The sequence below is a fragment of the Lithobates pipiens genome, unplaced genomic scaffold (genome assembly GCF_037356315.1).
Source record: "Lithobates pipiens isolate NorthernLeopardFrog02 unplaced genomic scaffold, aLitPip1_a1.2 Scaffold_16, whole genome shotgun sequence".
Taxonomy (NCBI): domain Eukaryota; kingdom Metazoa; phylum Chordata; class Amphibia; order Anura; family Ranidae; genus Lithobates; species Lithobates pipiens.
This window is the reverse complement of record NW_027507748.1, coordinates 13,262,614-13,285,564: the sequence shown is the minus strand read 5'-3', so window position 1 is coordinate 13,285,564 and position 22,951 is coordinate 13,262,614. Positions and strand designations below refer to the sequence as shown.

The following is a 22,951-nucleotide window of genomic DNA, read 5'->3' as shown; positions in this document are numbered from 1 at the left end:
TCAGCTTCATTTCCCGGTTCCCTACTGCGCATGCGCGAGTCGCGCTGCGCAATAAGGATGGACCCCGCTGCCTCTGGGATCTGTGCGTTTCCCAGCAGGCAGCGGGGGACTTTCGGAAAGGGGCGTAGATTCACGCCCCTTTCCGCAGAGAGCTATCCCGGAAGTGGGTGCAGATACCTGTACTGTACAGGTACCTGCACCCCCCTCCCCCCTGAAAGGTGCCAATTGTGGCGCCGGTGGGGGGGGGAGGATTCCAATGAGTGGAAGGTCCACTTTAGGGTGGACCTCCGCTTTAAATATAATGAGGAGGGGGGGGGGGGTCCCCTTAGTCTGCTTGTAAAGTGGTGCCTCTGTAGCATGTATAGCACCTGCTGCAGCAAAAATGTAATTGTTGACCATCTGTCAATGGTTATTAACGATGGAGGGGGGGGGGGGGGCGGCCGGCTTCCGGATTTCAACTAAATTTGGAGATGATTCGGGTACATCCATACCCCAGAATGACCAAAAATTTGTCAAAATTTGGACCGAAACAAAATTACACACGTCTAACAGTGGGTGCGGGATTCTCAGCAACCTCTGCGATCCTTAATGAATGTACGGGATTTGTGTTATCCTCACATGCACACGGTGTTTCTATGAATAAATTGCCTGGAAGGACCCCTTAATAGGGCACTTTCCACCCTTAGGCCCCATAGCAACTGCATGGGTCTCTTTATATATATATATACTTTTGGCTCCCACAGACTGGCTCCAGTAGGTGCTCACGTGGTACACAGATTAGTCTTGTCAATGTAAGAAGGTTCTCCTAACGACAACTCGTTATGTGTATAAAAGACAACCGTCCACAGAAGCAACCAATCAGATTCCAATCTCTCCACCATGGCCAAGTCCAAAGAGCTGTCCAAGGATGTCGGGGAGAAGATTGTAGACCTACACAAGGCTGGAATGGGCTACAAGACCATCGCCAAGAAGCTTGGTGAGAGGGTGACAACTGTTGGAGAAATTATTCACAAATGGAAGAAATACAAAAAAAAATCATCAATCTCCCTCGGTCTGGAGCTCCATGCAAGGTCTCACCCCATGGAGTAAGGAGGGTCATGAGAAAAGTGAGGGATCAGCCCAGAACTACACGGGAGGAGCTTGTGAAGGATCTCAAGGCAGTTGGGTCCATAGTCACCAAACAAACCATTGGTAACACAATACTCCGCCATGGATTGAAATCCTGCAGTGCCCACAGGGTCCCCCTCCTCAAGAAGACACATGTACAGGTCCCCCTCCTCAGGAAGACACATGTACAGGTCCCCCTCCTCAGGAAGACACGTGTACAGGTCCCCCTCCTCAGGAAGACACATGTACAGGTCCCCCTCCTCAAGAAGACACGTGTACAGGTCCCCCTCCTCAGGAAGACACATGTACAGGTCCCCCTCCTCAGGAAGACACGTGTACAGGTCCCCCTCCTCAGGAAGACACATGTACAGGTCCCCCTCCTCAAGAAGACACATGTACAGGTCCTCCTCCTCAAGAAGACACATGTACAGGTCCCCCTCCTCAGGAAGACACATGTACAGGTCCACCTCCTCAAGAAGACACATGTACAGGTCCCCCTCCTCAGGAAGACACGTGTACAGGTCCCCCTCCTCAAGAAGACACGTGTACAGGTCCACCTCCTCAAGAAGACACATGTACAGGTCCACCTCCTCAAGAAGACACATGTACAGGTCCCCCTCCTCAGGAAGACACATGTACAGGTCCCCCTCCTCAAGAAGACACATGTACAGGTCCCCCTCCTCAAGAAGACACGTGTACAGGTCCCCCTCCTCAAGAAGACACGTGTACAGGTCCCCCTCCTCAAGAAGACACATGTACAGGTCCCCCGCCTCAAGAAGACACATGTACAGGTCCCCCTCCTCAAGAAGACACATGTACAGGTCCCCCTCCTCAGGAAGACACATGTACAGGTCCCCCTCCTCAAGAAGACACATGTACAGGTCCCCCGCCTCAAGAAGACACATGTACAGGTCCCCCGCCTCAAGAAGACACATGTACAGGTCCCCCTCCTCAAGAAGACACATGTACAGGTCCCCCTCCTCAAGAAGACACATGTACAGGTCCCCCTCCTCAAGAAGACACGTGTACAGGTCCCCCGCCTCAAGAAGACACATGTACAGGTCCCCCTCCTCAAGAAGACACGTGTACAGGTCCCCCTCCTCAAGAAGACACGTGTACAGGTCCCCCTCCTCAAGAAGACACGTGTACAGGTCCCCCACCTCAAGAAGACACATGTACAGGTCCCCCTCCTCAAGAAGACACGTGTACAGGTCCCCCTCCTCAAGAAGACACATGTACAGGTCCCCCGCCTCAAGAAGACACATGTACAGGTCCCCCTCCTCAAGAAGACACGTGTACAGGTCCCCCTCCTCAAGAAGACACATGTACAGGTCCCCCGCCTCAAGAAGACACGTGTACAGGTCCCCCTCCTCAAGAAGACACGTGTACAGGTCCCCCTCCTCAAGAAGACACATGTACAGGTCCCCCTCCTCAAGAAGACACGTGTACAGGTCCCCCTCCTCAAGAAGACACATGTACAGGTCCCCCTCCTTAAGAAGACACGTGTACAGGTCCCCCTCCTCAAGAAGACACATGTACAGGTCCCCCTCCTCAAGAAGACACGTGTACAGGTCCCCCTCCTCAAGAAGACACGTGTACAGGTCCCCCTCCTCAAGAAGACACATGTACAGGTCCCCCGCCTCAAGAAGACACATGTACAGGACCATCTGAAGTTTGCCAATGAACATTTAAAATGATTCAGAGAAGGATTGGGAGAAAGTGCTGTGGTCAGGTGAGACCAAAATTGAGCTCTTTGGCATCAACTCGGCTCGCTGTGTTTGGAGGAATAAAAATGCTGACTGTGACCCCAAGAACACCATCCCTACAGCCAAGCATGGAGGTGGAAACATGATGCTTTGGGGTTGTTTCTCTGCTGAAGGTACAGGTCAACTTTGCCTCATTGAGAGGCCAATCAACGGGGCCATGTATTGTAAAATCGTGGTTGAGAACCTTCTTCCCTCAGCCAGAACACAGAAGATGGGTCGTGGATGGGTCTTCCAGCATGACAATGAACCAAAACATACCATCAAGGCAACAAAGAAGCAACTCAAGAAGAAGCACATAACGGTCATGGAGTGGCCCAGCCACTGTCCAGACCTTAATCCTATAGAAAATGTATGGAGGGAGCTGAAACTTTGCCTTGCCAAGAGACAGCCAAGAAACCTTAAGGATTTTAGAGAAGATCTGTAAAGAAGAGAGGAGCAAAATCCCTCCTGAGATGTGCGAACCTGATCACCACCTACAAGAAACGTCTGACCTCTGTGCTTGCCAACAAGGGTTTCTCCACCAACTACTAAGTCATGTTTTGCTTGGGGGATCAAATACTTATTTTACTCACTGAACTACAACTCTTTTTTATAACATTTGTATAATATTATTTTATTTTTTAGGGGGATTTTTTGGTTGATATTCTGACTCTATCATTTAAAATACACCTATGATAAAAAAATGATAGACCCTTCATTTCTTTGTAAGTGGGCAAACCTACAAAATCTGCAGGGGATCAAATTAATTAATTCCCCCCCAACTGTATATCTAGAAGAAGTGGGTCTCATTCAGCTGGGACTTTTTTTTGTTTTGGGGAAAGTTGAAAATGTTTTTAGCGTTATCTTCCTCGGTCCACGCTGTAAAATGAAGGGAGGAATATACATTGTACTGTTTTATTCTAATATTTATGTATTGTTATTTATTTGTATTTTTTTTATTTGCTATATTAAAAAAAAATAAAAAAAAATATTTATATCTATCTATATGTAAAATGAAGGGAGGAATATACATTGTACTGTTTTATTCTAATATTTATGTATTGTTATTTATTTGTATTTTTTTTATTTGCTATATTAAAAAAAAATAAAAAAAAATATTTATATCTATCTATATTTATTTTTTTTGTTTATAGATATATATCTATATATATATATATATATATATATATATATATATAATATAATATTTTTATATATATATATATATATATATATATATAATATAATATTTTTATATATATATATATATATATATATATATATATATGTGTGTATGTATGTATGTGTGTGTATATATATATATATATATATATATTATATATATATATATATATATATATATATATATATATATATATATATATATATATATATATATATAGCAAATAAAAAAAATACAAATAAATAAAAATAAATAAATATTAGAATAAAAAAATATATATATATATATATATATATATATATATATAGATAGATATATAGATATAGATAGATAGATATATATATAGATATATATATAGATATATATATATATATATATATATATATATATATATATAGATATATATAGATATATATATATATAGATATATATATAGATATATATATATGTATATATATATATATATATATATATATTTTTTTAATATATATATATATATATATATATATATATATATATATTTTTTTTATATAGCAAATAAAAAAAATACATAAATATTAGAATTATATATATATATATATATATATATATATATATATATATATATATATATATATATATATATATATGTCTATATTTATATTGTGTATAATATGGTTCCTGTGTATTTGATATATATTCTTTGCTTTAGCATTGTACTCAATCATGGATGGTTTTTAAAAATATAACAGTGGAAATTGATTACTGAGCAAAACATAATTACGTAGTTATTAAGGTTGAATAAAGACACCAGTCCATCCAGTTGAACCTGAGTCCACGATATCTCTTTAAGCGATTCGCAGCAAATGCCTCGTCTCCCTTTGCCACAGCCCCCCCCCCCCCCCCCCCCCGGGCACACGCGGCCGCTCCACCCAGTCCACCATGTTCACTTACCTGCCTATGGGCTCCGGATCCAGCAGGACAGGCTTGCAGGAGAGGGTCTGTCCCCCCTCCCCCTTTCTCTGTGCAAAGTACACAGGAGGAAACTTTCACCCAACAGATATATCCAAAAAAAACAACGCAGGTTGGAGCCGCCGCCGCCGCCGTTTCCTTCTCTTTTTTTTTTTAGGTGAACAAACAGTCCAGCTTAACCCCGCGCTGACCTCTGGCTTTGTGTAGGCTGAGGGGAGTGCTTTGTGTTACGCACTGCGGCGGCCCGGCTGGAGGGTGGTGGTGGTGGTGGTGGGGGCTCGGCTGGGAGAGGGTAACCCTTTACTGCTGGGTCTTCCCTTCATTTTTTTACAGCGCGGGCCGCGGAAGATGACGCCAAAACATTTTCAGCTTTCCCGAAAAAAAAAAAGTCCCAGCTGAATGAGACCCAATTCTTCTAGATATACCGTGGCGGAAAAATAATGGTTTGATCCCCTACCGATTGCGTACGTTGGCCCACTTACAAAGAAATGAAGGGTCTATCATTTTTTATCATAGGTGTGTTTTATAGGATAGAGACAGAATATCAACCAAAAATCCAGAAAGAACACACGATACAAATGTTATAAATGAGTAAAATAAGTATTTGATCCCCCAAGCGAAACATGACTTAGTAGTTGGTGGAGAAACCCTTGTTGGCAATCAGAGGTCAGACGTTTCTTGTAGGTGGTGATCAGGTTTTGCACACATCTCAGGAGGGGTTTTGGTCCTCTCTTCTTTACAGATCTTCTCTAAATCCTTAAGGTTTCTTGGCTGTCTCTTGGCAACTCGAGGTTTCAGCTCCTTTCATACATTTTCTATCAGATTAAGGTCTGGAGACTGGTTAGGCCTTAAAGTTCTTCTTCTTGAGCCACTTCTTTGTTGCTTTGGTGGTATGTTTTGGGTCTTTGTCATGCTGGAAGACCCATCCACGACCCATCTTCAGTGTTCTGGCTGAGGGAAGAAGGTTCTCATCCAAGATTTTACAATCAGCCCTTCCTTCTCTGAGCTGGCCGCTCAGCTGTCGGCTAATTGCCAGCTCCTATCTCTCCACAGTTACTCGGCTGTTGATGATATCCTGCTCGTCAGTCCTGCCTACTTAAGCCGTCCAGTCCAGTGGATCTCTGCCTTCGCCTTGGTCAAGATTTGCTTTGCTGACATCACTTCTGGCTCCAGATCCTGCTTGCTGCTTCACTACATTGATCCCTGACTTTCTGGCTTGGCTGACTATCCGCTCCGGTTGCTGAATTTTGGATATGTTTTGACTACGTTTGTTCTTTTTACTATTAAACAAGTGTGATTTAACTGTACTTCTGTCTCCGTCTCATTTAATGGTTTCTGACAACAATACTGTACATGGCCCCGTCCATTGGTCCCTCAATGCGGCAAAGTTGTCCTGTACCTTAACCACTTGAGGACCGCCGTATTGCCATTGTACGTCAGCACAATGGCACAGGCAGGCATAATCACGTACATCTACGTGATTGCCTTCCAGCGGGTGGGGGGTCCCATCGGACCCCCTCCCGCTGGTTACGGCGGTCCGATTCGGTCCAGGAGCGCTCCGTGATGAGGGGATGGCCGTTCGTTTTCGGCCACCCCCTCTGGATCGCTCCTGGCCAATGAGAAGCTTCCTCCCCTGTGTATTGTTTACACAGGAAGGAGGAAGTGATGTCATTCTCCTCGGGGCGGTCTTTTTGACCGGACTACGAGGAGAAGAGTAAAAGTAAGTCTGCACGAACACTACACTGACATGTAGGTACACACAGGCACACAAACCCCCCCCGATCCCCCCCCCGATCCGCCCCCCGATCCCCCCCCCGCCCCCCCTCCCCCCCCAGTCACAGTGTCACTGATTGCATTGATCATTTCTTTACTGATCAATGCATTCAGTGTCAGTTGTGACAGTAAAAACTGTCAGGACAGTTAGTGTTAGGTCCAGGGTAGCCCCCTATCACCCCCCAATAAAGATTTAACCCCCTGATTGCCCCTAGAGTTAACCCTTTCACCCCCTTTTGCCAGTGTCACTAAGCGATCATTTTTCTGATCGCTGCATGTGTCGCTAGTGTCGCTAGGTAGCTAGTTATTTTTTTAGGTTCACCGCCAGGTTTTTATATCGCTAGGTACCCCGATATACTACCCAATAATGTTTTTAACCCCCTGATTGCCGCTAGTTAACCCTTTCACCCCCTTTTGCCAGTGTCACTAAGCGATCGTTTTTCTGATCGCTGCATTAGTGTCGCTACAGTCGCTAGGTAGCTAGTTATTTTTTTAGGTTCACCGCCAGGTTTTTATAGCGCTAGGTACCCCGATATACTACCCAATAATGTTTTTAACCCCCTGATTGCCGCTAGTTAACCCTTTCACCCCCTTTTGCCAGTGTCACTAAGCGATCATTTTTCTGATCGCTGCATGTGTCGCTAGGTAGCTAGTTATTTTTTTAGGTTCACCGCCAGGTTTTTATATCGCTAGGTACCCCGATATACTACCCAATAATGTTTTTAACCCCCTGATTGCCGCTAGTTAACCCTTTCACCCCCTTTTGCCAGTGTCACTAAGCGATCGTTTTTCTGATCGCTGCATTAGTGTCGCTACAGTCGCTAGGTAGCTAGTTATTTTTTTAGGTTCACCGCCAGGTTTTTATAGCGCTAGGTACCCCGATATACTACCCAATAATGGTTTTAACCCCCTGATTTCCGCTAGTTAACCCTTTCACCCCCTTTTGCCAGTGTCACTAAGCGATCATTTTTCTGAACGCTGCATCAGTGTCGCTAGTGTCGCTAGGTAGCTAGTTAACTAGGCTCCCAAAAAGTCCCCCACATGTGGTATCCCCGTACTCGGGAGAAGCAGCAGAATTTATTTTGGGGTGTAATTTGACTTCTGCCCATAGCATGTGTGAGCAATATATCATTTAGTGACAACTTTGTGCAAAAAAAAAAAAGTTTGTAATATTCCCGCAACTTTTGGCAAAATATAAAATATTCCATGGACTCAACATGCCTCTCAGTAAATAGCTTGGGGTGTCTACTTTCCAAAATGGGGTCATTTGGGGGGGTTTTGTGCTATTTTGGCATTTTATGGCCTTCGAAACTGTGATAGGTAGTGAGGAGTTAAATCAAAAATTTGCACCCTTAGAAATCCTGAAGGTGGTGATTGGTTTTCGGGGTGCCGTGCGCGACTAGACTCCCAAAAAGTCCCACACATGTGGTATCCCCGTACTCGGGAGAAGCAGCAGAATGTATTTTGGGGTGTCATTTCACATATAACCATGGCATGTGTGAGCAATATATCATTTAGTGACAACTTTTTGTAAAAAAAAATTGTTATTTTTTTTTTTGTCATTATTCAATCCCTTAGGACAAAAAAAATAAATATTCAATGGGCTCAACATACCCATCAGCAATTTCCTTGGGGTGTCTACTTTCCAAAATGGGGTCATTTGGGGGGGATTTGTACTGCCCTGCCATTTTAGCACCTCAAGAAATGAGATCGGCAGTCATAAATTAAAAGCTGTGTAAATTCCAGAAAATGTACTCTAGTTTGTAGACGCTATAACTTTTGCGCAAACCAAAAAATATACGCTTATTGACATTTTTTTTACTAAAGACATGTGGCTGAATAAATTTTGCCCTCAATGTATGACTAAAATTTAGTTTATTCGATTTTTCTTATAACAAAAAGAAGAAAATATCTTTTTTTTTCAAAATTTTCGCTCTTTTTCCATTTATATCGCAAAAAAAAAAAATCGCAGAGGCAATCAAATACCATCAAAAGAAAGCTCTATTTGTGGGAAGAAAAGGACGCAAATTTCGTTTGGGTGCAATATTGCATGACCGCGCAATTACCAGTTAAAGCAGCGCAGTGCGAAATTGCAAAAAGACCTCTGGTCCTTAAGGTGTTTATTGGTCCGGAGCTGAAGTGGTTAAGCAGAGAAACAGCCCCAAAGCATCCTGTTTCCACCTCCGTGTGTGACTGTAGGGGTGGTCTTCTTAGGGTCATAGTCAGCATTCTTCTTGATTGGGTTGCATCAAGTAAATAAATACCAAACATGTCAAGGCTTAAAATTTCATACGCCAGTGGAATTACAAAAAAAAAAAAAAAAACATGGTACCCAAAATTGTCCATAGGCAATGCTTTAAAAGTCTTTACAGGTCATCAGTTTAGAGTTAACCGTGAATTAAGGCCGTATGCCGCGTACACACAATCGGAATTTCGGCCAGCAAAAGACCGATAAGAGTTTCTCATTGGAAAATACGACCTTGTGTATGCTCCTGGCCCACTGCTCCTAGAGACCCATGCACCCCTGCCTGTGATACCGGCACCCCAGTGCTCCTAGAGACCCCATGCACACCTGCCCGTGATACCAGCACCCCAGTGCTCCTAGAGACCCCATGCACACCTGCCCGTGATACCAGCACCCCAGTGCTCCTAGGGATCCCATGCACCCCTGCCTGTGATACCAGCACCCCAGTGCTCCTGGAGACTTTTGCCTGCCTGTGATACCAGCACCCCAGTGCTCCTAGAGACCCCATGCACACCTGCCTGTGATACCAGCACCCCAGTGCTCCTAGAGACCCCATGCACACCTGCCCGTGATACCAGCACCCCAGTGCTCCTAGAGACCCCATGCACACCTGCCCGTGATACCAGCACCCCAGTGCTCCTAGAGACCCCATGCACACCTGCCCGTGATACCAGCACCCCAGTGCTCCTAGAGACCCCATGCACACCTGCCCGTGATACCAGCACCCCAGTGCTCCTAGGGATCCCATGCACCCCTGCCTGTGATACCAGCACCCCAGTGCTCCTAGGGATCCCATGCACCCCTGCCTGTGATACCAGCAACCCAGTGCTCCTGGAGACTTTTGCCTGCCTGTGATACCAGCACCCCAGTGCTCCTAGAGGCCCCATGCACACCTGCCTGTGATACCAGCACCCCAGTGCTCCTAGAGACCCCATGCACACCTGCCTGTGATACCAGCACCCCAGTGCTCCTAGAGACCCCATGCACACCTGCCCGTGATACCAGCACCCCAGTGCTCCTAGAGACCCCATGCACACCTGCCCGTGATACCAGCACCCCAGTGCTCCTAGAGACCCATGCACCCCTGCCTGTGATACCAGCACCCCAGTGCTCCTAGAGACCCATGCACCCCGGCCTGTGATACCAGCATCTCAGTTCTCCTAGAGACCCCATGCACACCTGCCTGTGATACCAGCACCCCAGTGCTCCTAGAGACCCCATGCACACCTGCCCGTGATACCAGCACCCCAGTGCTCCTAGAGACCCATGCACCCCTGCCTGTGATACCAGCACCCCAGTGCTCCTAGAGACCCATGCACCCCGGCCTGTGATACCAGCATCTCAGTTCTCCTAGAGACCCCATGCACACCTGCCTGTGATACCAGCACCCCAGTGCTCCTAGAGACCCCATGCACACCTGCCCGTGATACCAGCACCTCAGTGCTCCTAGAGACCCCATGCACACCTGCCCGTGATACCAGCACCCCAGTGCTCCTAGAGACCCCATGCACACCTGCCCGTGATACCAGCACCCCAGTGCTCCTAGAGACCCCATGCACACCTGCCCGTGATACCAGCACCCCAGTGCTCCTAGAGACCCATGCACCCCTGCCTGTGATACCAGCACCCCAGTGCTCCTAGAGACCCATGCACCCCGGCCTGTGATACCAGCATCTCAGTTCTCCTAGAGACCCCATGCACACCTGCCTGTGATACCAGCACCCCAGTGCTCCTAGAGACCCCATGCACACCTGCCCGTGATACCAGCACCTCAGTGCTCCTAGAGACCCCATGCACACCTGCCCGTGATACCAGCACCCCAGTGCTCCTAGAGACCCCATGCACACCTGCCCGTGATACCAGCACCCCAGTGCTCCTAAAGACCCCATGCACACCTGCCCGTGATGCCAGCACCCCAGTGCTCCTAGAGACCCCATGCACACCTGCCCGTGATACCAGCACCCCAGTGTTCCTTGAGACCCAATGCACACCTGCCCGTGATACCAGCACCCCAGTGCTCCTAGAGACCCATGCACCCCTGCCTATGATACCAGCACCCCAGTGCTCCTAGAGACCCATGCACCCCGGCCTGTGATACCAGCATCTCAGTTCTCCTAGAGACCCAATGCACACCTGCCTGTGATACCAGCACCCCAGTGCTCCTAGAGACCCATGCACCCCTGCCTGTGATACCAGCACCCCAGTGCTCCTAGGGATCCCATGCACCCCTGCCTGTGATACCAGCACCCCAGTGCTCCTGGAGACTCTTGCCTGCCTGTGATACCAGCATCCCAGTGCTCCTAGAGACCCATGCACACCTGCCCGTGATACCAGCACCCCAGTGCTCCTAGAGACCCCATGCACACCTGCCCGTGATACCAGCACCCCAGTGCTCCTAGAGACCCATGCACCCCTGCCTGTGATACCAGCACCCCAGTGCTCCTAGAGACCCATGCACCCCGGCCTGTGATACCAGCATCTCAGTTCTCCTAGAGACCCCATGCACACCTGCCTGTGATACCAGCACCCCAGTGCTCCTAGAGACCCCATGCACACCTGCCCGTGATACCAGCACCTCAGTGCTCCTAGAGACCCCATGCACACCTGCCCGTGATACCAGCACCCCAGTGCTCCTAGAGACCCCATGCACACCTGCCCGTGATACCAGCACCCCAGTGCTCCTAAAGACCCCATGCACACCTGCCCGTGATGCCAGCACCCCAGTGCTCCTAGAGACCCCATGCACACCTGCCCGTGATACCAGCACCCCAGTGTTCCTTGAGACCCAATGCACACCTGCCCGTGATACCAGCACCCCAGTGCTCCTAGAGACCCATGCACCCCTGCCTATGATACCAGCACCCCAGTGCTCCTAGAGACCCATGCACCCCGGCCTGTGATACCAGCATCTCAGTTCTCCTAGAGACCCAATGCACACCTGCCTGTGATACCAGCACCCCAGTGCTCCTAGAGACCCATGCACCCCTGCCTGTGATACCAGCACCCCAGTGCTCCTAGGGATCCCATGCACCCCTGCCTGTGATACCAGCACCCCAGTGCTCCTGGAGACTCTTGCCTGCCTGTGATACCAGCATCCCAGTGCTCCTAGAGACCCATGCACACCTGCCTGTGATACCAGCACCCCAGTGCTCCTAGGGACCCATGCACTCCTGCCTGAGATACCAGCACCCTAGTGTTCCCAGAGACCCTTGCAACCCTACCTGTTTGTGATACCAGCACCCAATTGCTCCTAGAGACTCACGCACCCCTGCCTGTGATACCAGCACCCCAGTGCTCCTAGAGACCCATGCACCCCTGCCTGTGATACCAGCACCCCAGTGCTCCTAGGGATCCCATGCACCCCTGCCTGTGATACCAGCACCCCAGTGCTCCTGGAGACTCTTGCCTGCCTGTGATACCAGCATCCCAGTGCTCCTAGAGACCCATGCACTCCTGCCTGAGATACCAGCACCCCAGTGCTCCTAGGGACCCATGCACTCCTGCCTGAGATACCAGCACCCTAGTGTTCCCAGAGACCCTTGCAACCCTGCCTGTTTGTGATACCAGCACCCGATTGCTCCTAGAGACTCATGCACCCCTGCCTGTGATACCAGCACCCCAGTGCTCCTAGAGACCCATGCACCCCTGCCTGTGATACCAGCACCCCAGTGCTCCTAGATACCCATGCACCCCTGCCTGTGATACCAGCACCCCAGTGCTCCTAGAGCCTCTTACCTGTCTGTGATACCAGCACCCTAGTGTCCCCAGAGACCCTTGCACTCCAGCCTGTAATACCAACACCTCAGTGCTCCTATGCACTATTGCCTGTCTGATACCAGCACTCCAGTGCCCCTAGAGACCCTTGTGCTCCAGCCTCTGATACCAGTGCCCCAGTGCTCCTAAAGTCCCTTGTATTCCAGCCTCTGATACCAGCACCCCAGTGCTCGCAGAGGCCCTTGCACTCCCAGTTAGGGTTGCCACCTGTCTGGGATTCACCCGGGCAGTTTCGGGTTTGGAATCATGCGTCCAGGTTTCAGACTGCATGAAACCCAGACGCATTATTCAGGCCGGACTATGGCTTACAGATGCATCTGGATGAGAGGTGCTGACTGCCAAGGGGTGAGTGAGCTCACCATCCATCCCTGTCTGTGACTTAAGTCTCCCCCCTTCTCTCTCCTGCCTCTGAGTGAGTACACTAAGGTAAATCAGGGTTCTCAGAGCACCCCTTACATCAGAGTTCCCCTTTACAGCAGAGGCCACAGTATTTCCCCTTACATCAGAGTCCTCGCTGTACATCAGAGTTCTCAGTGTTCCCTCTAAATTAGGGTTCCCAGAGCATCCCTTATGTTAGCGTCCCCAGAGTTCTCCCTTACATCAGAGTCTGCAGAGTCCCCCCTTACAGTGAAAGGGAACTTTCCAATAGATAGGACAAAAGTTAGGCAAGCACCAGTTAGGCCTATTATCCCTGATTAGAACCATCTTGCTGCTGGTCACATTTGTATCCTCTGCAGTACCTTATTTCTTGTAGTGAAGTCCCAGCCCCGAGTCTAGCCCCAGCCCGTGCAACTTGTCTCTAGGAAATTTGGGCCTAACCTTGCTGTTTAAAAATTGTCCTGTTGGTGGCCAATTTTGCCCAGCCGTGTCATCTTATTTCCTGTAGTAAAACACCTGCCTACGCTCATTCTATGTACTGTGGTACATTTCAGCTGATTTGCCCTCATTAACACCTTCAATACCGGGCATTTTCACCCCCTTCCTGCCCAGGCCAATTTTCAGCTTTCAGCGCTGTCACACTTTGAATGGCAATTGCACGGTCATGCTACACTGTACCCAAATGACATTTTTATTAAAAAAAAAAAAAAATTCACACAAATAGAGCTTTCTTTTGGTGGTATTTAATCGCCACTGTTTATTTTTTGCTAAACAAACAAGATGGCACTGATGGGCACTTATTGTCAGCACTGATAGGCGACACTGATAGGCAGCACTGATGGGCACTTATAGGCAGCACTGATAGGGCTGCACTGATGATCGGGGCAGTTCTAGCAGCCAATCACCAGCTTGCAGCTCCCGCCCTGTGTCCAGACCTGCTGTGTCTCCAGCCCTCCGGACGGTCTATGTAAGGTAAGACAGAAGGAGGAACAATAAGGGGGCGATCGGGGGAGGACAGTAATGGGGCGCTGTGAGGAGGGCAGCTGGGGACAGTAATGGGGTGTTGTGGGGGGAGCTGAGGACAGTAATAGGGTGCTTTGAAGGGCAGGGGGAGAGCTGAGGACAATAATAGGGCACTGTGGGGGGAGCTGAGGACAGTAATGAGGTGTTAGGGATGGAACTGAGGACAGCAATGGGGAGCTGTGAGAGACACAAGAGGACAGTAATGGGGTACTGTGAAGGGGAACCTCAAGACATTAATAGGGCGATGTGAGGGCGGGAGCTGAGGACATTAATGGGGTGCTGGGAGGGAGGGCAGAGGACAGTAATGTGGTGATATGCGGGGGGGGGGAGCTGAAGACAGCAGTGGGGAGCTGGGGGGGGGGGGACCTCAGGACAGTAATGAGGTGCTGTGGGGAAGGGGGCTGAGGACAGTAATGAGGTGCTGAGGGGGAACCTCAGGACAAAAATGGGGAGTTGTGGGGGGGGAGCTGAGGACAGTAATGAGGCGCTAGGGGAACCTCAGGACAGTAATGGGGTGCTGTAGGGGGGGGGGGCTGAGGACAGTAATGAGGTGCTGTGGACGGGGAGCTGAGGACAGTAATGAGGTGCTGTGGAGGGGGAGCTGAGGACAGTAATGAGGTGCTGGGGGGGAACCTCTGGACAGTAATGGGGCACTGGGGGGGGGCTAAGAACATTCATGAGGTCACCGAGGAGTAAGGATGGGCCTCCGGACATTAATGGGGCGGTGTGAGGGCGGGAGCTGAGGACAGTAATGGGGTGCTGGGAGGGATGGCAGAGGAAAGTAATGGGGCGCTATGGGGTGATGGTGGGGGGCTGAAGACAGCAATGGGGAGCTGGGGGGGAACCCCAGGACAGTAATGGGGTGCTGGGGGGGGAGCTGAGGACAGCAATGAGGTTCTGGGGGGGAGGGAACCTCAGGACAGTAATGAGGTGCTGTGAGGGGGGATCTGAGGACAGTAATGAGGTGCTGGGGGGGAACCTCAGGGCAGTAATGGGGTGCTGTGAGGGGGGAGCTGAGGACAGTAATGAGGTGTTGGGGATGGAGCTCAGGACAGCAATGGGGAGCTGTGAGGGACGCAAGAGAACAGTAATGGGGTACTGTGAGGGGGAACTTTAGGACATTAATGAGGTGGTGTGAGGGGGCGGGAGCTGAGGACAGTAATGGGGTGCTGGGAGGGATGGCAGAGGAAAGTAATGGGGCGCTATGGGGTGATGGTGGGGGGCTGAAGACAGCAATGGGGAGCTGGGGGGAACCCCAGGACAGTAATGGGGTGCTGGGGGGGGAGCTGAGGACAGCAATGAGGTTCTGGGGGGGAGGGAACCTCAGGACAGTAATGAGGTGCTGTGAGGGGGGATCTGAGGACAGTAATGAGGTGCTGGGGGGGAACCTCAGGACAGTAATGAGGTGCTGTGAGGGGGGATCTGAGGACAGTAATGAGGTGTTGGGGATGGAGCTCAGGACAGCAATGGGGAGCTGTGAGGGACGCAAGAGAACAGTAATGGGGTACTGTGAGGGGGAACTTTAGGACATTAATGAGGTGGTGTGAGGGGGCGGGAGCTGAGGACAGTAATGGGGTGCTGGGAGGGAGGGCAGAGGACAGTAATGGAGTGCTATGGGGGGATGAGGGGCTGAAGACAGCAATGGGAAGCTGAGGGAGGGAAAGCTCAGGACAGTAATGGGGTGCTGTGAGGGGGGAAGCTGAGGACAATATTGAGGTGCTGGGGGGGCCTTTAGGACATTAATGAGGTGGTGTGAGGGGGCGGGAGCTGAGGACAGTAATGGGGTGCTGGGAGGGATGGCAGAGGAAAGTAATGGGGCGCTATGGGGTGATGGTGGGGGGCTGAAGACAGCAATGGGGAGCTGGGGGGAACCCCAGGACAGTAATGGGGTGCTGGGGGGGAGCTGAGGACAGCAATGAGGTTCTGGGGGGGAGGGAACCTCAGGACAGTAATGAGGTGCTGTGAGGGGGGATCTGAGGACAGTAATGAGGTGCTGGGGGGGAACCTCAGGACAGTAATGAGGTGCTGTGAGGGGGGAGCTGAGGACAGTAATGAGGTGCTGGGGGGGAACCTCAGGGCAGTAATGGGGTGCGGTGAGGGGGGAGCTGAGGACAGTAATGAGGTGTTGGGGATGGAGCTCAGGACAGCAATGGGGAGCTGTGAGGGACGCAAGAGAACAGTAATGGGGTACTGTGAGGGGGAACTTTAGGACATTAATGAGGTGGTGTGAGGGGGCGGGAGCTGAGGACAGTAATGGGGTGCTGGGAGGGAGGGCAGAGGACAGTAATGGAGTGCTATGGGGGGATGAGGGGCTGAAGACAGCAATGGGAAGCTGAGGGAGGGAAAGCTCAGGACAGTAATGGGGTGCTGTGAGGGGGGAAGCTGAGGACAATATTGAGGTGCTGGGGGGGCCTTAGGATGGTAATGAGGTGCTGGGGGGGGAACCTCAGGACAGTAATGGGGGGCTGTTAGGGGGAAGCCGAGGACAGTAATGAGGTGCTGGGGGGGAGGAATCTCTGGACTGTAATGGGGCACTGGGGGGGGGTAAGAACATTCATGAGGTCACTGAGGAGTGAGGACGGGCTCAGGCGTATTCACAGCTCCACATGCCCACGCCCGCCAGGAAGCTGACACCGCACTGCGCTAATCACAGGCAATTGTACATTTTCTGATCTTCGGCTGCACAGATCGGGAAATGTCTCACTGCCCGCGATTAGCGCAGTGTGGTGCCAGCTTCCTGGCAGGCGTGGGCATGTGGAGCTTCGAACACTCCTGAGCCCATCCTTACTGAGGACATTATTGGGGGGGGGGGGGACTATGGACAGTAACGGGGACTTGAGGACAGGAATTGGGTCACTGAGGACAATAATGGGGGGGGGGGGGAGCCTCGCCGATCCATTAGCCTGCTCAGTGCCCTACTGGGGGGGGGGGGGTGACACCATGTTTTATTACACTGGGTGACACCAACCCTTGTGACACCACTGGGTTGTAGCATATGTATACATCATGGACTGATATGTAAGGTAAACTCTGATTTTTAGTGGAAGATATTTTCTTATTTTCCTCTGCTGCAGGAGGGCTCTGCTCCTTCCTCTATCTCTCTTCTCCTGAGTGCATATTAATATTATTATATATCCCTTTTCCTTACATACAGAATATCAAATTGATTACTGATATTTATGCCCCGGCCTCAAAAATTCAATACCCCACTCCAAAGACTTGCTCGAGACTAATAGGCTCCTGTCTAGTATGTGTGTGTATAAATATGGGATAGGGACCTTAGATGTAAAGCGCTGTGTACATTTATGGTGTGATATAATTACCTGTAATAAAAATAAATAAATAAAAGATATGATAACTGCAGTGTATGAAGTTAAAACAAGAGCAGTACTATAGAGTGACCATTAGATGGCACCCTTGTCATATCAGTGTGAACCTCTAGGCCAGCCATTCTCAAACAGGGTTCTGTGGAACCCTGGGGTTCCTCCAGAAGTTGCTAGGGGTTCCTTGAGCTGTGGCTGATGACCAAAGGCAGCCATTCTCAACCAGGGTTCCTCGAGAGGTTGCTAGGGGTTCCTTGAGCTGTGGCTGATGACCTAATGCAGCCATTCTCAACCAGGGTTCCGTGGAACTCTGGGGTTCCTCCAGAAGTTGCTAGGGGTTGCTTGAGCTGTGGCTGATGACCTAATGCAGCCATTCTCAACCAGTGTTCAGTGGAACTCTGGGGTTCCTCCAGAAGTTGCTAGGGGTTCCTTGAGCTGTGGCTGATGACCTAAGGCAGCCATTCTCAAACAGGGGTCCATGGAACCCTGAGGTTCCCCCAGAGGTTGCTAGGGGTTCCTTGAGCTGTGGCTGATGAGATGACCTAATGCAACCATTTTAAACCAGGGTTCTGTGGAACTCTGGGGTTCCTCCAGGGGTTGCTAGGGGTTCCTTGAGCTGTGGCTGATGACCTAATGCAGCCATTTTCAACCAGGGTTCTGTGGAACTCTGGGGTTCCTCCAGGGGTTGCTAGGGGTTCCTTGAGCTGTGGCCGATGACCTAAGGCAGCCATTCTCAACCAGGGGTCCATGGAACCCTGAGGTTCCTCCAGAGGTTGCTAGGGGTTCCTTGATCTGTGGCTAATGACCTAAGGCGGCCATTTTCAACCAGGGTTCTGTAAAACCCTGAGGTTCCTCCAGAGGTTGCTAGGGGTTCCTTGAGCTGTGGCTGATGACCTAAGGCAGCCATTCTCAACCAGGGGTCTGTGGAACCCCGGGGTTCCTCCAGAAGTTGCTAGGGGTTCCTCGATGGTTAAAAGGTTGAGAAAACCTGCTGTAGGCTCATCTCATGGTCAGCACAGGTAAGTTACACCTGGGGGTGGATTCATGATAATAAGGATCATGATCTCCTTCCTCACAGGTCTTGCCCAGCTGTGATTGGCCATGTAACAGCCTAGAATAAATATTACCCATCTGTTACCCGCCTCTCCTCCTCGGGGCCCTCGCCTCTCCTCCTCGGGGGCCCTCGCCTCTGTTTCCATCCATCGCTGCCCATTGATAAGTATCTGACTTGCTGTAAGTGGTTTATGGAGAGGATTCTTGTTCTGTGAATGTCATAAATACCCTGGAAAGGTGCGGCTGTTATAATGTGACTTTCTACTGTGTAAGTCGGGAGCTAAAGGAACAAGAAGTCCCAGCATAGATTGTAAGCTCAGCGGGCAGGACCAGCTGATCCCTCTTGTATTGTAACTGTACTATTTCCAAACATTTTGTAAAGCTCTTGGCACTATATATAAATCCAATATTATATAATAATAATGTCCTACAGCCAGGTCCCCCCATGTCTTACAGCCAGGCCCTCCCCCCCCCCCATGTCCTACAGCCAGGTCCCCCCATGTCTTACAGCCAGGCCCTCCCCCCCATGTCTTACAGCCAGGTCCCCCCATGTCTTTCAGGTATCTGCAGTCACCTGTATAGAGAAATATTTGAATATTGGCCACCAGAGGGAGCTGTGCATCTGTCTACTTAACTGAGATCAGACTGAGATCAACACAGCTATGTATATACATGGGCTTCACATGCTGATACGATAGAGAGATACAAAGAAACATTGTTTATAAACATTGATCAGACAGGAGATACAAAGTAACATTGTTTATAAACATTGATCAGACGGGAAATAGAGAGATACAAAGTAACATTGTTTATAAACATTAATTAGACAGGAGATAGAGAGATACAACGTAACATTGGTTATAAACATTGATCAGACGGGAGATAGAGAGATACAAAGTAACGTTTTTTTATAAACATTGATCAGACGGGAGATAGAGAGATACAAAGTAACATTGTTTATAAACATTGATCAGTCAGGAGATAGTGAGATACAAAGTAACATTGTTTATAAACATTTATCAGACGGGAGAGAGATACAAATTAACATTGTTTATAAACATTGATCAGACGGGAAGTAGAGAGATACAAATTAACATTGTTTATAAACATTGATCAGACGGGAAGTAGAGAGATACAAAGTAACATTGTTTATAAACATTGATCAGATGGGAAATAGAGAGATACAAAGTAACATTGTTTATAAACATTGATCAGACAGGAGATACAGAGATACAAAGTAACATTCTTTATAAACATTGATCAGACAGGAGATACAGAGATACAAAGTAACATTGTTTATAAACATTAATCAGATGGGAAATAGAGAGATACAAAGTAACATTGTTTATAAACATTGATCAGACAGGAGATACAGAGATACAAAGTAACATTCTTTATAAACATTGATCATACAGGAGATACAGAGATACAAAGTAACATTCTTTATAAACATTGATCATACAGGAGATAGAGAGATACAAAGTAACATTGTTTATAAACATTGCTCAGATGGGAAATAGAGAGATACAAAGTAACATTGTTTATAAACATTTATGACAGGAGATAGAGAGTTAAAAAGTAACATTGTTTATAAACATTGATCAGACGGGAAGTAGAGAGATACAAAGTAACATTGTTTATAAACATTGATCAGACAGGAGATAGTGAGATACAAAGTAACATTGTTTATAAACATTTATCAGACGGGAGAGAGATACAAATTAACATTGTTTATAAACATTGATCAGACGGGAAGTAGAGAGATACAAATTAACATTGTTTATAAACATTGATCAGACGGGAAGTAGAGAGATACAAAGTAACATTGTTTATAAACATTGATCAGTCAGGAGATAGAGAGATACTAAGTAATATTGTTTATAAACATTTATCAGACGGGAGAGAGATACAAATTAACATTGTTTATAAACATTGATCAGACGGGAAGTAGAAAAATACAAATTAACATTGTTTATAAACATTGATCAGACGGGAAGTAGAGAGATACAAAGTAACATTGTTTATAAACATTGATCAGATGGGAAATAGAGAGATACAAAGTAACATTGTTTATAAACATTGATCAGACAGGAGATACAGAGATACAAAGTAACATTCTTTATAAACATTGATCATACAGGAGATACAGAGATACAAAGTAACATTCTTTATAAACATTGATCATACAGGAGATAGAGAGATACAAAGTAACATTGTTTATAAACATTGCTCAGATGGGAAATAGAGAGATACAAAGTAACATTGTTTATAAACATTTATGACAGGAGATAGAGAGTTAAAAAGTAAGATTGTTTATAAACATTGATCAGACAGAAGATAGATACAAAGTAACATTGTTTATAAACATTGATCAGATGGGAGATAAATACAATATTGAAACAGAGAATTGATTTGATTTGTCAAGAACTTGCAATGCTTTGTTATGAATCAATGAATTGAGTTTAATTTTTTTAAACGGCATAAATAAAATAATAAAATGTGTAGTGTTTGATTGACAGAAGCAAAAATTATTATTATTATTATTATTATTATTATTATTATTATTATTATTATTAATAATAATAATAATAATAATAATAATAATAATCATCATAATAATAATAATAATAATTCTAATTATTTTTATTATTATAATTATTATTTATTATAATAATAATAATAATAATATAATAATTATTATTTTACTAACGTTGATCAAAGTAGAAAAAATATGTTGTTTTAATTATAATTTATTTGTGTTACTTTTCTGTCTGCTGATTGGATAAACAAAACATTGTATATCAATAAAAGAAAGACTCGCTTGTCTAAAAACGATACATTTGCTACTTTGTTATCTTTTGTATCTATTGCTGAATAAACAGGCGCATAGCAGAAAAGAAAAGGTTGATTTGGCCTGTAGGGGGCGCACAGGGTGGGGGGTAGCTGAACCAGTGGAATCCTTCCTCTAGCCCCCCCCCCCCCCCCCCCGGCTGTTTTCTGTTGACCAGTCTCACCCCCCGGGGGCACCCTGGGAATTCGAGGGGCTCTCGTCGCTGTTCAGGTTTCAGGATTCCGGCGCTGCGTCTCTCCTTTGATGTGAAGCGCCGCCGCCTCTGGGATTTGTACATCACTCGCGGAGGGCGACACGAACGTCTCGGGTATCGGGACCCGTGACACCGCCTGCGTTGTCACCCTTTCCGGGCCAATCACGTCTTGCGAGGTGAGCGTCTGATAACAGAAAGGAAGGAGATGGCGCGTTTTATGAATGTTTCAAAAAAAAAAAAATCAAAAGTATTTAAAAAAAAAAAAAAACATTTTTATTACAAAAAAAAAAAGAAATAATAAAAATTCCGCCCGGGTTCAATGACGTTACGTTCGGCGCTGCGTCACGCCTTTGGCGCTCAAATAGAATTAGGCCGGAGTTTTGGTTCTCCGCAGCGCCGGCTGTCAGTGCCGGGTTACCCGACGCCCCCGAGAAATTAGGATTGGCAGCTTACAAGACGGATTCCCCTGCGAGGCCCGAGGGCCGATTGAAGCTTGCAGAGGGCGATGAGGGCCGGCGCAGGGCCGGGGCGTCATTTCAGGGCTAATTGTTCAGATTTGGCTGTGAAGGAGACGCGGCGGGGAATATTCAGACCGGAGCGGAAATGAGAACCAGATGGGGGGGGGGGGACTTGTACTGATGGGGGGGGACTTGTACTGATGGGGGGGGGGGGACTTGTACTGAGGGGGGGGCACAAGAAATAAAGGATATCGGCAAGTTCTGGGGCTGGGGTAAATCCGATGGGGCAACACAAAGTCTTTATGGTCGAGGTTTATTTTTTTTACTATTTTATATTTTTATAATCGCCCTTTGTGAGCCATAAAACTTCTGGATTATCCAAACCCAAATTCACTGTCCAACGCACTGCACTGGGGGCACAATTCCTCCCACTGATACTAATAATGAGGCACAATTCCTCCCACTGATACTAATAATGAGGCACAATTCCTCCCACTGATACTAATAATGAGGCACAATTCCTCCCACTGATACTAATAATGGGGCACTATTCCTCCTACTAATACCAATGATGGGGCACTATTCCTCCCACTGATATCAATGATGGGGCACCATTCCACCTACTGACACAAATGATGGGGCACTATTCCTCCTACTGATACCAGTGATGGGGCATTATTTCTCCCACTGACACCAATGATGGGGCACTATTCCTCCCACTGTCACCAATGATGGGGCAGTATTCCTTCCACTGATACCAATGATGGGGCACTATTCCTCCCACTGATACCGATGATGGGGCACTATTCCTCCAACTGATACCAATGATGGGGCACTATTTCTCCCACTGACACAAATGATGGGGCACTATTCCTCCCACTAACACCAATGATG

At 47.7% G+C, this 22,951-nt stretch overlaps 1 protein-coding gene across 1 annotated transcript in view; it reads right to left on the bottom strand.

The window, feature by feature from the left end:
• HAO2 (hydroxyacid oxidase 2) overlaps positions 1–5,115 on the bottom strand; it is a 60,599-nt gene extending 55,484 nt beyond the window's left edge. Inside the window, exon 1 of the mRNA XM_077479583.1 lies at positions 4,969–5,115. The gene's annotated coding sequence lies outside the window, so the exon portion shown is untranslated. The remainder of the gene's footprint in view (positions 1–4,968) is intronic.
• Positions 5,116–22,951: the final 17,836 nt, after the last annotated feature.